This window comes from Canis lupus, chromosome 10, assembly GCF_003254725.2.
Source record: "Canis lupus dingo isolate Sandy chromosome 10, ASM325472v2, whole genome shotgun sequence".
NCBI lineage: Eukaryota > Metazoa > Chordata > Mammalia > Carnivora > Canidae > Canis > Canis lupus.
In genome coordinates, this window is record NC_064252.1 from 69,557,857 (window position 1) to 69,570,159 (window position 12,303).

General features: G+C 54.6%; 1 long non-coding RNA gene across 1 annotated transcript; it reads left to right on the forward strand.

Moving 5' to 3' along the window:
* Window positions 1–5,939: 5,939 nt before the first annotated feature.
* On the forward strand, window positions 5,940–11,797 carry LOC118350012 (uncharacterized). Its single transcript, XR_004803012.2, has 3 exons — window positions 5,940–6,334; window positions 7,106–7,734; window positions 8,214–11,797. It is a non-coding gene; the product is annotated as an uncharacterized LOC118350012 (long non-coding RNA).
* Window positions 11,798–12,303: the final 506 nt, after the last annotated feature.

A 12,303-nucleotide genomic window follows, 5' to 3' on the forward strand; every position in this document is an offset into this window, starting at 1 on the left:
TAACTTGAGGGAAGGAGCGCAGGTGGGGGTCGTGACCTGAGCCTCAGGCAGACGAGTCACCGACTGAGCCCCCGGGTGCCCCAAACTGTACATTTTAAAGGGCGAATTTTGTGGTTTGTGAATTATGATATCTCAAAAAAACAAAAAAAAAAAAGAGAGAAAGGAAAATTCCCTTGCCACATGCTCCGTTTCACTGCCCCTCACAATCTTCTTTCACAAAAGCGTTTTCCTTCCTTTTGCGTGGCGCTCAGCTGCTGCTGTCCGTGCCCCCCCCCCCGGCCGTGCGGGCCCCGTGGCCGTCCACACAGCGTGGCCCGAGTCCCGAGGCGGCGGCTGTGACTCTCCCCCTGATCGGGTCATCCCCAGCCGCCCCCGCCCCAGGCCCCAGAGCCAGGCCCCCGCGGCCCCTCGGGGGGGGCTCGCCCCAAGCTGCCCCGCACCCTGCCGGCGTCTAGAAGATACACGTTTCCTGAGACTTCGAGTTCAGCAGCTCTGTGGGAACTGATCCGGCGGGCGGGCTGAGACACGGGCGACAGGGCCGCTGTGACCGGGCGCAGGGACGGGCAGGCTCGCGGCCAACGTGGGGGGGCTGGGTGCACCCGTGCCCCTGTGCGGCCCGAGGGGTCGGCCCCGGCTGTCACCCCCCAGCAGGGGGACTGCAGGCCTAGGGCCCCTCCAGACCCCCCGCGAGGATGACACACGGCAGGGGGACGCGGGAAGGCCTGGCACGGCGGCAGGTTGGCCCGTCCCCTGGCCCGGGGGCCGCACGGGGGCACGCTTGGCGCCCTTGGTGCCCGGGGTTCCCGGGCGTCTCTCTGGAGCCCTCATCCTACTGGGCGCCCGAGGCCCCGGGTGGCCTCCCAGGGACATGCTTCCTGCGCGACTGGGCCAAGGGGACAGTGGAGGGAAGAGTCACTGCTGAAGAAGTAAAAGTAGGACGAGGCGAGTGAAGGTGCTCCACAGCCTGAGGCTGTGCGCTGTGCGCTGTGGGCCGCGAACCCGGCCAGAGGCCGCGAGGAGCAGGCGGCTCGGGGAGCCCTGAGGGGGGGGCGGGGGGGGATGCTCCCCTGCTGCTCCAGGCGCCGCAGGCCACGGTGAGGAAAGGGAGGCCCGATGCAGGGAACGGAGGGGGCCCTTCCCGCTCTTGCACTTGGGCCGCGGGCGCGGCGGCGGGCGGGTAGCGATGGGCAGCAGCACTGCCGTGTAGCCACCTCCGGCCGTGGGCGCAGCAGGCCCCGAGGACGCAGCAGGCCCTAAAGCCGTGGATGCAGCAGGCCCCAAGGACGCAGCAGGTCCCGAGGACGCAGCAGGCCCTGAGGACACAGCAGGCCCGAAGGCCGTGGACGCAGCAGGCCCTGAGGACGCAGCAGGCCCCAAGGCCGTGGATGCAGCAGGCCCCGAGGACGCAGCAGGCCCCGAGGCCATGGATGCAGCAGGTCCCCGAGGCCATGAGCACAGCAGGCCCCGAGGACTCAACAGGCCCCGAGGCCGTGGACGCAGCAGGTCCCCAAGGCCGTGGGCGCAGCAGGCCCCGAGGACACACCAGGCCCCGAGGATGCAGCAGGCCCCGAGGCCGTGGACGCAACAGGCCCCGTGTACACAGCAGGTCCCGAGGACGCAGCAGGCCCCGAGGCCGTGGACGCAGCAGGTCCCCAAGGCCGCGCCCGCTCGCCCCAGCGGTGCCTCAGCACAACATCCTATTTTACTGCAGTTTCTGCGAAGCCTGGTCCCTGGAGCTTACGTTGTGGAGGCACAGCCTGGGCGAACGGCTGTTCCTAGGGGAGCGCTATTGCTCCCCACCCGAGAGCAGGAGCCCCGCTACGTGTGGGCGGTAAGGGGGGGCCAGGACGGCACGCACAGCTCGCCCTCGTATCTGTGCTCAATTTTAAGACCACGGGAAACTGCTGGGATAAAAGAGCGGCCCCACGATTCATGGGGTGTCCCGAACGCACGGCCTGGGGGCGAGGGCGATGGGGGCGGCGCCCACGTGGGTGGCGGGCGTACACAGGGATCCCTGTTCCATCTTCCTAATTTGCTGTAAACCTAAAAGTGTTCTGAAAAAGAAAAAGATTTTAGGGGAGGAAGAAGGCACTGCTGCCGTAAAACACGTCTCTAACCCACTGCCTTCCTTCCCTAAAGGCTGGGAGCTCTGCTCATGAAGGGGGAGCACCCGCCGGAGGTCCCGAGCCCACGAGCAGGCAGGAGCCGGGGGGCAGACGGGCAGGAAGGGGCGCCCCAGAGCCCCTGTGCCCCCCCCTCCGCTCAGCGGGCAGCTGCTGGGGCGCCTGCCCCATGTCCCCCGTGGGCAGCTGCTGGACCGGGCGGGACATGGAGACGCCCCCACCCGCCCCCGTTGGCCTTGGGATCCTTGGCCCCAGGCCCCGCGTGCGCCCTTTAGCAGACAGTGTCCCGGCCTGTTTACTTAGCCATAAAATGCGGCCGAGCCGACACCACCCGTCTCCCAGGATGTGATGTGTCACCACGCCACCAAGGACGCCCAGCACAGGGCCAGCCGCCCAGGAGCACGCAGGGGACGTCGTGTGCCGCCCGCGGGCCTGGACCTGCTCAGCCGGCCTGGCCGCCCCAGCGCCCCCAGGACACGGCCAGGGACAGCCCGGCCCGACAGGCACCGCAACCCCACAGGCCCAGGGATGCCTGGGGAGCGAGTCATGGTTCCGGGGCTGCTGTGGAGGAGCGAGGCCTCTGCGCCGCCCCCACCAGCCTCCCCTGAGGCCCGGGCCGCGCTGCCCTCGACACCCCTGCGCGGCGGTGACCTCGGGGACACGGGGGGACTTTGCCGCGGGCCGGGGTTGACGGAGATCCTTTAACACCCGCCCCCCTGCGACCCCCCCACTGAGCCCACTCCCGAGGGGGCCGGCGGCACCTTGCCTTGCCCCCTCCCTGGCGCTGCCACAGCCTCGCCTGCCGGGGCCCGTCGGGCCGCGTCCACCCCGGCTCACAGAGCGCAAGGGGCACACGCAGCCCGCGGGCGGCCTTCCCCCCAAGCCCCGCCACCTGGACTTCGGTCCCGGCACGAGGACCCTGCTGTATCACACGCGAGGTGTCGCATGCGGAGAAGAGCCAGGAGCTTCATCGAACATCTAAGGCCCAACATGCCTTGGGCCCAGGGTGACCCCGGGGTCCCGGGATCGAGTCCCGCGTCGGGCTCCCTGCATGGAGCCTGCTCCTCCCTCTGCCTGGGTCTCTGCCTCTCTCTCTCTCTATCTCTCTCTGTGTCCCTCATGAATAAATAAATAAAATCTTAAAAAAAAAGAATCAAATTTCTACTAGTTAAAATTGGCTGGTCTTTCTCTACCCCTCACATGATATTCCTACTAGGAAAAAATAGAAAATTTTATTACGCAGTTTCTTAAAACCACCAGTGGACCAAGCCTCACTCTACCGCTAGCCCGGGATGCAACAGCGCGTGGCTCTGCAAACCTCTGAAATCTTTTCAAAGACTTTTGACAGTGTTATTTTAGTTTATTATTGTTATTCTCCCCCAACAGAAGAAACGTTGCATCGTTTTGTAATCAAACCGCATTTGCGAACATCGACAAGAGGCTGTGTAATGTCTTACGCACGCACACAGCATAATCATCTATTGTCAACACACAAACGTCCTGGTGGTGTGACACGTCTCCCACCCACTGCCCTCTACCCAGTGTTCCCTTCTCAGATCCATAAATGACCTTCATCTCAGAAACACTCGGCGCTGCCCTTCCCTCACTGATTGGAGCACCCCTGCAGTCGTTCGGGGTGACTCGCAGAGGCAGATCTGGGGACAGGGAGGCCGGGGAGCCTCGAGGGGACAGGCTACCAAAGCAACAGGTACCTGGCCCTGCCCCAGGGAGTGGGCCATCTTCAGGCACCGCAGTGAAGAGGGTGCAGTCTGTCCTCCACCCACCCCTGCTACTCCCTAAAAAACACACTCCTGCCCAAATGCCAGCAGTTTTGTCCTGCCCTCTGGTCATTTAGGTCACCCCGCCCAGGCCTGCCATCCCCAGGGAGTGCCCGTCTCAGAGTCTCCGCTCCACATCTATCTCCGGGGCATCAGGGAGCCATCAGCCAGCTCTCAGGCGGGAAAGTATTCATGCACAAATTCACTTTGATGAACAATGGAATCCAACAGAAATGGAGGGACTGTAGGCTGTGAGGCAGCCGAGGGCTGCGGTGGGGAGGGCTGCCCTGTGAACCTGAGACGAGAGCGTGCCCCAAACCAGGGAGAGTACGGCTAGCCCTGATCAGGATCAGCTCAACAGCATCAGATGCATCCAGAATCACTGAGGTTCCAATAAAATACCTTTCCTAAAAAGTGAAGCTTCCATTGCCAAAACAGTATTTTAATTACTTTAGGGGGAAATCTTGCTAAAATGTGGCCCACGTAGGGCTCCTGGGGGGCTCAGTCAGTCAAGCATCTGCCTTCAGCTCAAGTCATGATCCCAGAGTCCTGGGATCCAGCCGGTCGGGCTCCCCTCTCATGGGAAGTCTTCTCTCTTTCCCTCTCCCCCTCAGCTTGTGCACGCTCTCCTCCTCTCTCTCAAATAAATAAACAAAATCATTTTTTTAAAAAAATGTGAAAAAAAGCAAATAAAATAAAATTAAAAATTAAAAAAATGTGGCCCACAGTTCCCTGTTGCCTTAAAAACTACCCTTTCCCCGGACACCCGGGGTGGCTCAGTCGGTTAAGCATCTGACTTCGGTTCAGATCATAATCTCAGGGCCCAGCATCAGGCTCCCAGTGGGGAGTGGGGAGTGTGCTGCACCTGCTCCCTCTGCCTTGTTCATGAGCACACTCTCATAAATAAATTAAATAAATAAATAAATAAATAAATAAATCTTTAAAAAACAAACACTGACGTGGTCCTCATTATGAGCATTCCCTGCGGAACAAGACGATAATGTGATCATGTTTCCTGATTGTCCCCCTGGCCTTCCCCACGGCCTTCACTTTCTTGGCATCTACGTGTCTGAGTCTAAAAACTACCTACCAAAAATAATAAAATAAAATAAAATAAAATAAAATAAAATAAAATAAAATAAAATAAGTAAAATAAATAAAAACTACCTATCAGCCCCACCTTCCAGCCTTCCAGGCTGTTTCCTCTCATCTGAAGTGGCTGAGAAGTCAGACAGCCACTCTTATTAGAGCAGTGCGCTAAGTAAGGGGCAACAGACGGGAGGCCCTCAGAAGGCTAAAGCACCTGGCTTAGATGCAAGGATTTTGATGGAGCTATTTCTACAGATCCTACTTCCAATAACTCCCAGTTTAGGGCTAAAGTCCAAAGAGAGGGATGCCTGGGTGGCTGGGTTGAGCGTCTGCCTTTGGCCCCGGGCGTAATCCTGGAGTCCCAGGATCGAGTCCCACGTCGGGCTCCCTGCATGGAGCCTACTTTTCTCTCTGCCTCTGTCTGTGTCTCTCATGAATAAAAAATAAAAAATTCTTTAAAAATAAAATAAAGTCCAAAGAGAGATGAGGCTTCAAGACTCAGTCCCACCAGAAGGTTCCTTCCAGATATTTATCACCCACCCTTTGGCTGGTAGGAAGTTTCTATTACTGTGATGCTGACGCAGAACTCCTCGCTTTGCTCTTCTCCGTGTGCTAGTCCCGGCCCTGCCGGGGGAGCGGCGCTGCTGAGCCCCTCGAGGCCCGGGGCCTTGCCTCCCGAGGAGCTTCATCAAGAGGGATGAGGGCACAGCCCTGCGATACCTTACAGGCCTCAACCTCCTGCCCCAGCACTGGGGCGGCACCTGTGACCGTGGCCGCTATATGGCGTGACCACCCGGGACGGTGAAGGGAGACCCCACGGGGAGGGCAGGGCACCAGCAGGCGGACCAGCACCAGGGCACACGCCCGCTGGCACCGTCACGTGCCAGCTCTCCGAGGAACCCAGAGGCTGGTGTCAGGACAGGGCCACCTGGCCTGTGTTTGGAGCTCTTCCGAGCAATGATCTCACTCTGCATTTTTCGCCCCGTGGGTTGTGACCCACTACTGGGTTACGAAATCAGTTTAGTGGGTCACGGCCAGCAATTTTCTTTAAAAAGTAAATAGAACAGAAGATATCCAAGTGCATCGCACACAACGAGGGGGTTATCTTTATAAAACTTTTGCTTCGGTTTCACTTATCTGTGTGTCGGTGTGTGGGGCGGTTGGGACAGGAGATAGATTTCTCACAGGGAGCGGTGGTCAAGGAAGTTTGGGACGCAGTAACCGAAGAGCACGCACGCATCCTGCGGCTCATCTCCCCGGGACCCGTCTCTGCTACCGCCCACCTCTGATGAGAGGTCCACAGGACTCTTCAAGGTCCTCAGGTGGCGGCACCTGGAAGGCAAGGTCGGTTGGTCGGTCGGGAAGCCTCCTTGGACGGAGCGGGGCGGGCTGCGGCACGAGCAGGGGCAGGGAGGGCGCAGCAAGGCTGGAAGGAGAGGCGTGGGCAACGTGGGCAACGGGCGGGGGGGACGAGGCGGGGGACCTGTGGGCCGGAGCTGCAGACGCCGCCTTCCTGGGGGCAGGCTAGGGGCTGAGGTTAGAGCTGCCGGGGAGGAAAGCTGGTCTGCCTCCAAGCACCCCCTTGCAAAGTTACCTGTGACCCTGGGTGGGAGTGGGGGGTCAGGCCTGGTGCCCCCCTCTCTCAGGGATAGTGCCTGCTTTTCTTTTGCCAATTTAAATTTAACTTTCAGTTAACTATTAAAATGAAAAATTCAATTCCTCAGTTATAGTAGCCACATCCTGGCCCCCCGACAGCCACATGTGGCTGGTGGCCCGCCTACGGTGCGGCGCAGAACGTTCCCACCAAAGCAGCAGCGTCTACTGGACAGACACATTCTGGGTTTTTTTTTAAGATTTTATTTATTTATTCACGAGAGACCCAGAGAGAGGCAGAGACACAGGCAGGGGGAAAAGCAGGCTCCCTGCAGGGAGCCCGATGCGGGACTCGATCCTGGGTCTCCAGGATGACCCCCTGGGCCGAAGGCAGGTGCTGAACCGCTGAACCCCCCGGGCTGCCCTGGACAGACACATTCTAGAACGAGAAAATGCTCCGCTCATTCTAGGCGCCTCCCCCCAGGAATCCAACAGCTTCTGTTACGTCTGTTAAACCTGCAGGTCTAAGTGTCTCTGGAGACGTAGCGGAATGACTTAAATTCTTACCAAAGGGCAACGGGCGATATGAACAGAATGAAGAAAGCCAGAGTCTAAGAAGCCATCGACGGGAGGCCGCGCATAGGACGGAGGGACGTCAGACGATAAGACGCGGCCCTGGCCACGCGAGCTGCCTGGGGGTCCAGAGAATGAGGATAAGCTCCTCTATCGGGGGATGTGGAAAACCTTGAGAACTGGGAGGAAGTGACCCACAGTCATTACTCATCTTCAAGTGAGTCCGTTCCCAGCAGCCGTCAGCAAGGGGGCTCGACCCCAGGAGTAAGCGCTTCTCCCCTTGTAGGAAGGGAGCAGGAAGAGTGGGCGCAGGCCTTCCCGGGGGGACGCCCGTCCTTGGCCCTCCTCCGCTCCCTGCACTTGCTTTACCACTAGGTCCAGGCCTCCAGCTCCTTCACGCCAATGACTCCCCGAGAAATAACACCCGCGCGGGCCTAGGGGCTCCAGTGCTAACTGGTCATCGCTACCAGGAGCCTCCCGCAGCAGGCCCAGGAGAACCCGAGCCGTCCGCGGCCCCCTGGCCCCCTCCTGTGTTCTGGTTTCTGGCTCATCCTCCACTTGCTCACTCCATCATCCAGGTCAGCACCCGTGAGTCACCCCAGACTCCTCCCCCTCCTTCCTTGCTCCCCACCCAAGGTCGCCACGTCCGGGCCACCTCTCCACTCTGCCACGACTCTGCCCAGCTCGGACCCTCTCCAGCCCTCACCTTCACAGGGCCCAGCCACCGGTCTTCCTGCTTCCAGTCACGACCACCCCCAGCCCAGTGGTTCTTAACCATAGATGAGCAACAGGTCACTTGGAGAGGCATTTAAAATCGAGACTCTGACTCAGTAGGTCTGGCCAGGTGGAGCACGTGTATTTTGCAAAAGTGCCCCAGGTGGCTGTGATGCGTGTCCTTCATTAAGAACCACTGCCACCTCCCCCTCCTCCTCCTCCTTCTTATTAATAACAACAAAAACAACAATTAACATTTTTTTGTGCGCTCACATGTCCTGCCTCATGTAATCTTCATGACAACCTTGTGAGGTAGGAGCTATCATCTACTCCCATTTTACAGTTGTTGAAACTGAGGCGCAGAAGTCCCACGGCTAGTGACGGGAGGACCAGAACACGACCCTCCACTCCTTGCCACTCTGCTCTCTACACCACTGCTCCCTCCTGAACACCCTCCAAAGACCGTTCCAGAAAAAGCTGGAAGGGGCACCTGCGTGGTTCAGTCAGTGAAATATCTGACTCTTGATTTCGACCCAAGTCATGATCTCAGGCTCGAGCAATGGAGCCGGGTGCTGGGTTCCACATGCTGAGCCAGGAGTCTGCTTGAGACTCTCTCTCCCTCTGCCCCTGCCCCCTCCTCATTCACAAGCACGCACGCTCTCTCTCTAAAATAAATAAATCTTAAAAAAAAAAAAAGATACGAACTTACACACTCATGATTTCCCTGTCTATCCAATCTCCCACCGCAGCTTCTTAACACCATAAGAAATATCTTGATCAGGAGGGTGGCAATAGAGTAGACACATTATAAAAATTCCCTAAGAAGGATGCTTAGGACTTCTGACTTCACTGTATGTTCACTACTCCTCGGTAAAAAAAAAAAAAAAAAAAAAAAAAAAATCCTGAAAAAAGTCACTTAGGAAATAAAAAGAAAGAAGAAAAAAGAAAAGAAAGAACCAAGCAAATGTGAAATAGGTAAAAACATGCATGCACAGAAGAAGCTAGAAAGAAGCGATCACAGTGTTGGAGATTATGAAGAATTCTTTCTGGAATAACACATTAAAAAACAGATTAGGAGAAGATCCCCAGAGCTCATCCACAGGGAAATCCTTAGAGGAGACCAGGCTTGGAGAGGGCACGGCCTGGAGGCAGGGTTGCCTGCAAGATGGACAGGAAAACGCCGGCGCGGGCGGGCTGGGCGACAGCGGGGAGCATAGGGCTACGCATTCTAGAGACACAGGAGCTCTGAGGGTCCACAGGACTGTCTTTGGGTCAGAGACTGTGGAATGGCCCACGTGGAGGTCCGCGGTAGTGAGGGGCTTCTTCCTTGAAGAGGCCATGTGATTTCTACACCAAGAAGAAAGTCCAGCCCCATGAAGTCTGGGTCCCGGTATGTTTGGTGCTTATGAATGCAAAGGACTCCACTGGGATCTCCCATGTTTCCAGCTCCACTATGCAGTCCAAGGGAGAGGACGTGGCACCTTGATTTTGAAGTCGACCTTAAAAGACCAAAGAAAACTCGGAGAAAGAGTCCGACGACATATACCTCACACTAGCGCCCATTAAGATACATTTGGAGAAAATGTGATCAAAACAGAAGGAACTGGTGTACAACAGACAATTCCCTGGAAAAGACCAGAGAGGCCTAGAGCACACCCAGAGCAGACCCAGGCATACGGGGAAAAGTCCTGCAAGACGGAGTCAGCATGTCAGACCTTGAGGCTAAGGACGGATATCTTAGTCATTAGTTAGTAGGAAAAAAGAATTTAATCCTTAACTCTTACAATTCACCAAAATATGACAAATTCCACCTAGATTAAGAATTAAATGTAAATTTCTTTAAAAAAAGAAACCATTTGGTGTCCCTGGGTGGCTCAGCAGTTTAGTGCTGCCTTTGGCCCCGGGAGTGATTCTGGAGTCCCAGGATCGAGTCCCACGTCGGGCTCCCCGCATGGAGCCTGCTTCTCCCTCTGCCTGTGTCTCTGCCTCTCTCTCTCTATGTGTGTCTCTCATGAATAAATAAATAAAAACATTAAAAAAATAAACCATTTTTAAATAAATAAATAAATAAATAAATAAATAAATAAATAAATAAACCAACCATTTAAGTTTTGAGAATTTGTATAAATATATAATTTAGCAGCAGAGAAAAGCTTTCTAGCTCTTCCCCTAAGCGGCCTAAGGTGAAAACCTCTGAAAATGGTTCACTATTCACTTGACCCAGAAAACCCTACAAAATCAAGAAATAAATAGGTTCAAATCTTCACGTCCACTTTAAGAACACGCGTGAAGCTGTCCGGGCCATCAAGGACACGCATATCTGAAACGCCACCAAGTATCTGGAAGATGTCACTTTGCAGCAGCCGTGTGCGCCATTCCATCGCTACAGTGTTGAGTTGGGAGGTGGGCCCAGGCCAAGCAGCGGGCTGGGCACAGGGTCGGTGGCCCAAGAAGAGTGGTGAATTTTTACTGCACGTGCTTAAAAATGCGGATCGTAATGCAGAACTTAAGGGTTTACTTGTAGATTCTCTGGTCACTGAGCACATCCAGGTGAACAAAGGCCCCAGGATGCGGCGTAGAACTCACAGGGCTCATGGTCAGATTAACCCAATCACGAGCTCTCCCTGCCACGTCGAGACGATCCTTACTGAAAAGGAGCTGATTGCTCCTACACCAGGCTGCACAGAAGAAAAAGATATTCCAGAAGAAACCGAAGAAACGGAAACGTATGGCCCAGGAGTGGATTCTGCGTAGAGTAAGTGGAACATAACAAAACAAAACCCTTGTAAGCCTGACACAAAGGCAGAGACATGCTTAGCCTAGAGATCCAAATACCAAGGAGTCTTCGGCCCCAGGAACCTCCATCAGCAACCCCACGGAGAACTGTGACCGTCCCTGCCCGTCCCCCACCCCAGCTCTCACGTATTCCAGATTCTGGCTCTCTCCACCTGCTCCGTCTGCCGCCCAGGTCAGTACCCCTGAGCCACCCAGCTCCTCCCATGCCTTCCTCCTTCCTCACCTGGAAGCTTACCACTTCTTGGCCACCTCTCCATCCTGCATCAATCTGCCGGCTTGATCCTCTCCGGCCTGGCCCTGACTGGAGGCCTCCTCCCGCCACCGTTACCAGCTCGAGGACCGCCCATGGGCCTCTCGGTTCCTCGTCACCGCCACACTGGCCCAGTGGTTTAGAAAGCCTATAAAGACCACCTTGATTGCGTGCACATTTTACCTTTGTGAATGCTTAAATAGCAAACAAACCTAAATGGCAAATGACAATCTAGGATAAAATATTTGTTATAGGGGATCCCTGGGTGGCTCAGCGGTTTGGCACCTGCCTTTGGCCCAGGGCGTGATCCTGGAGTCCCAGGATCGAGTCCTGCGTCGGGCTCCCTGCATGGAGCCTGCTTCTCCCTCCTCCTGTGTCTCGCCTCTCTCTCTCTATCATGAATGAATAAATTAAATAAATAAATAAATAATAAATATTTGTTATATAAAAAAGGCAAAGACTTAATAGCTTGAATATGTATCAAGTTCTCTTTTAAAGCAAAAGGACAAAAAAAGAATAAGCCACACTAAATAATGAAATACTGCACAAACGAAATGAAAAAAAGAACATACCAAATAGAAAACTAAATAAAGCACATAATCAATTCTTCTAAAGAGAATTACCAATAACTAATTGGCCTGTAAAAAAAGAATCCAAGTAATAAAAAAACAATTTAAAAAAAAAGCAGAAAAAAAAAACAAAAATTAAAAAAAAGCAGAATGGGCAGCCCGGGGGACTTAGGGGTTTGGCACCACCTTCCACCCAGGGCGTGATTCTGGGTCCCGGGATCGAGTTCCACGTTCAGCTCCCTGCAGGGAGCCTGCTTCTCCCTTTGCCTGGTCTCTGCCTCTCTCTGTGTATGTCTCTCATGAATAAATAAATAAAATCTATAAATAAATAAATAAATAAATAAATAAATAAATAAAATATAATAGCAACAATGAAATACTATTTTTGCTTATCAAATTTTCAATTTTTAAAAAAGCAATATCTAATATTGGGAAAGATATAGTCAAAGAGATGTTCTCATAGGGCTGGCGGTTAAGAGTCTAAGTTGGTATATCCTTTCTGGAAGGCGATTGGGGAATATGAAAATTGTTCAAAGTGTGCATATTTTTTGATCTAACAATTCTACTTCAAAGTCTTGAAGTCTTGTATCCTAAGGATACAAATAAGATGTCCAGAAAGAATCATGTATAAGCCCTGTTAGTAACCGAAGGGGACACTAAGGGATTAGTTAAGTCATGGTAGGTACACAGGGAAATACTACAGACCCAGGGGAAGTTTATTTATTGTCAAGGACCATCGTGTACAACGTATTGCTAAGTATGAAAAGCAAGTCACAGAACAGCACGTATGATCGGAGCCCGTCTACGTCGTGGAGTGC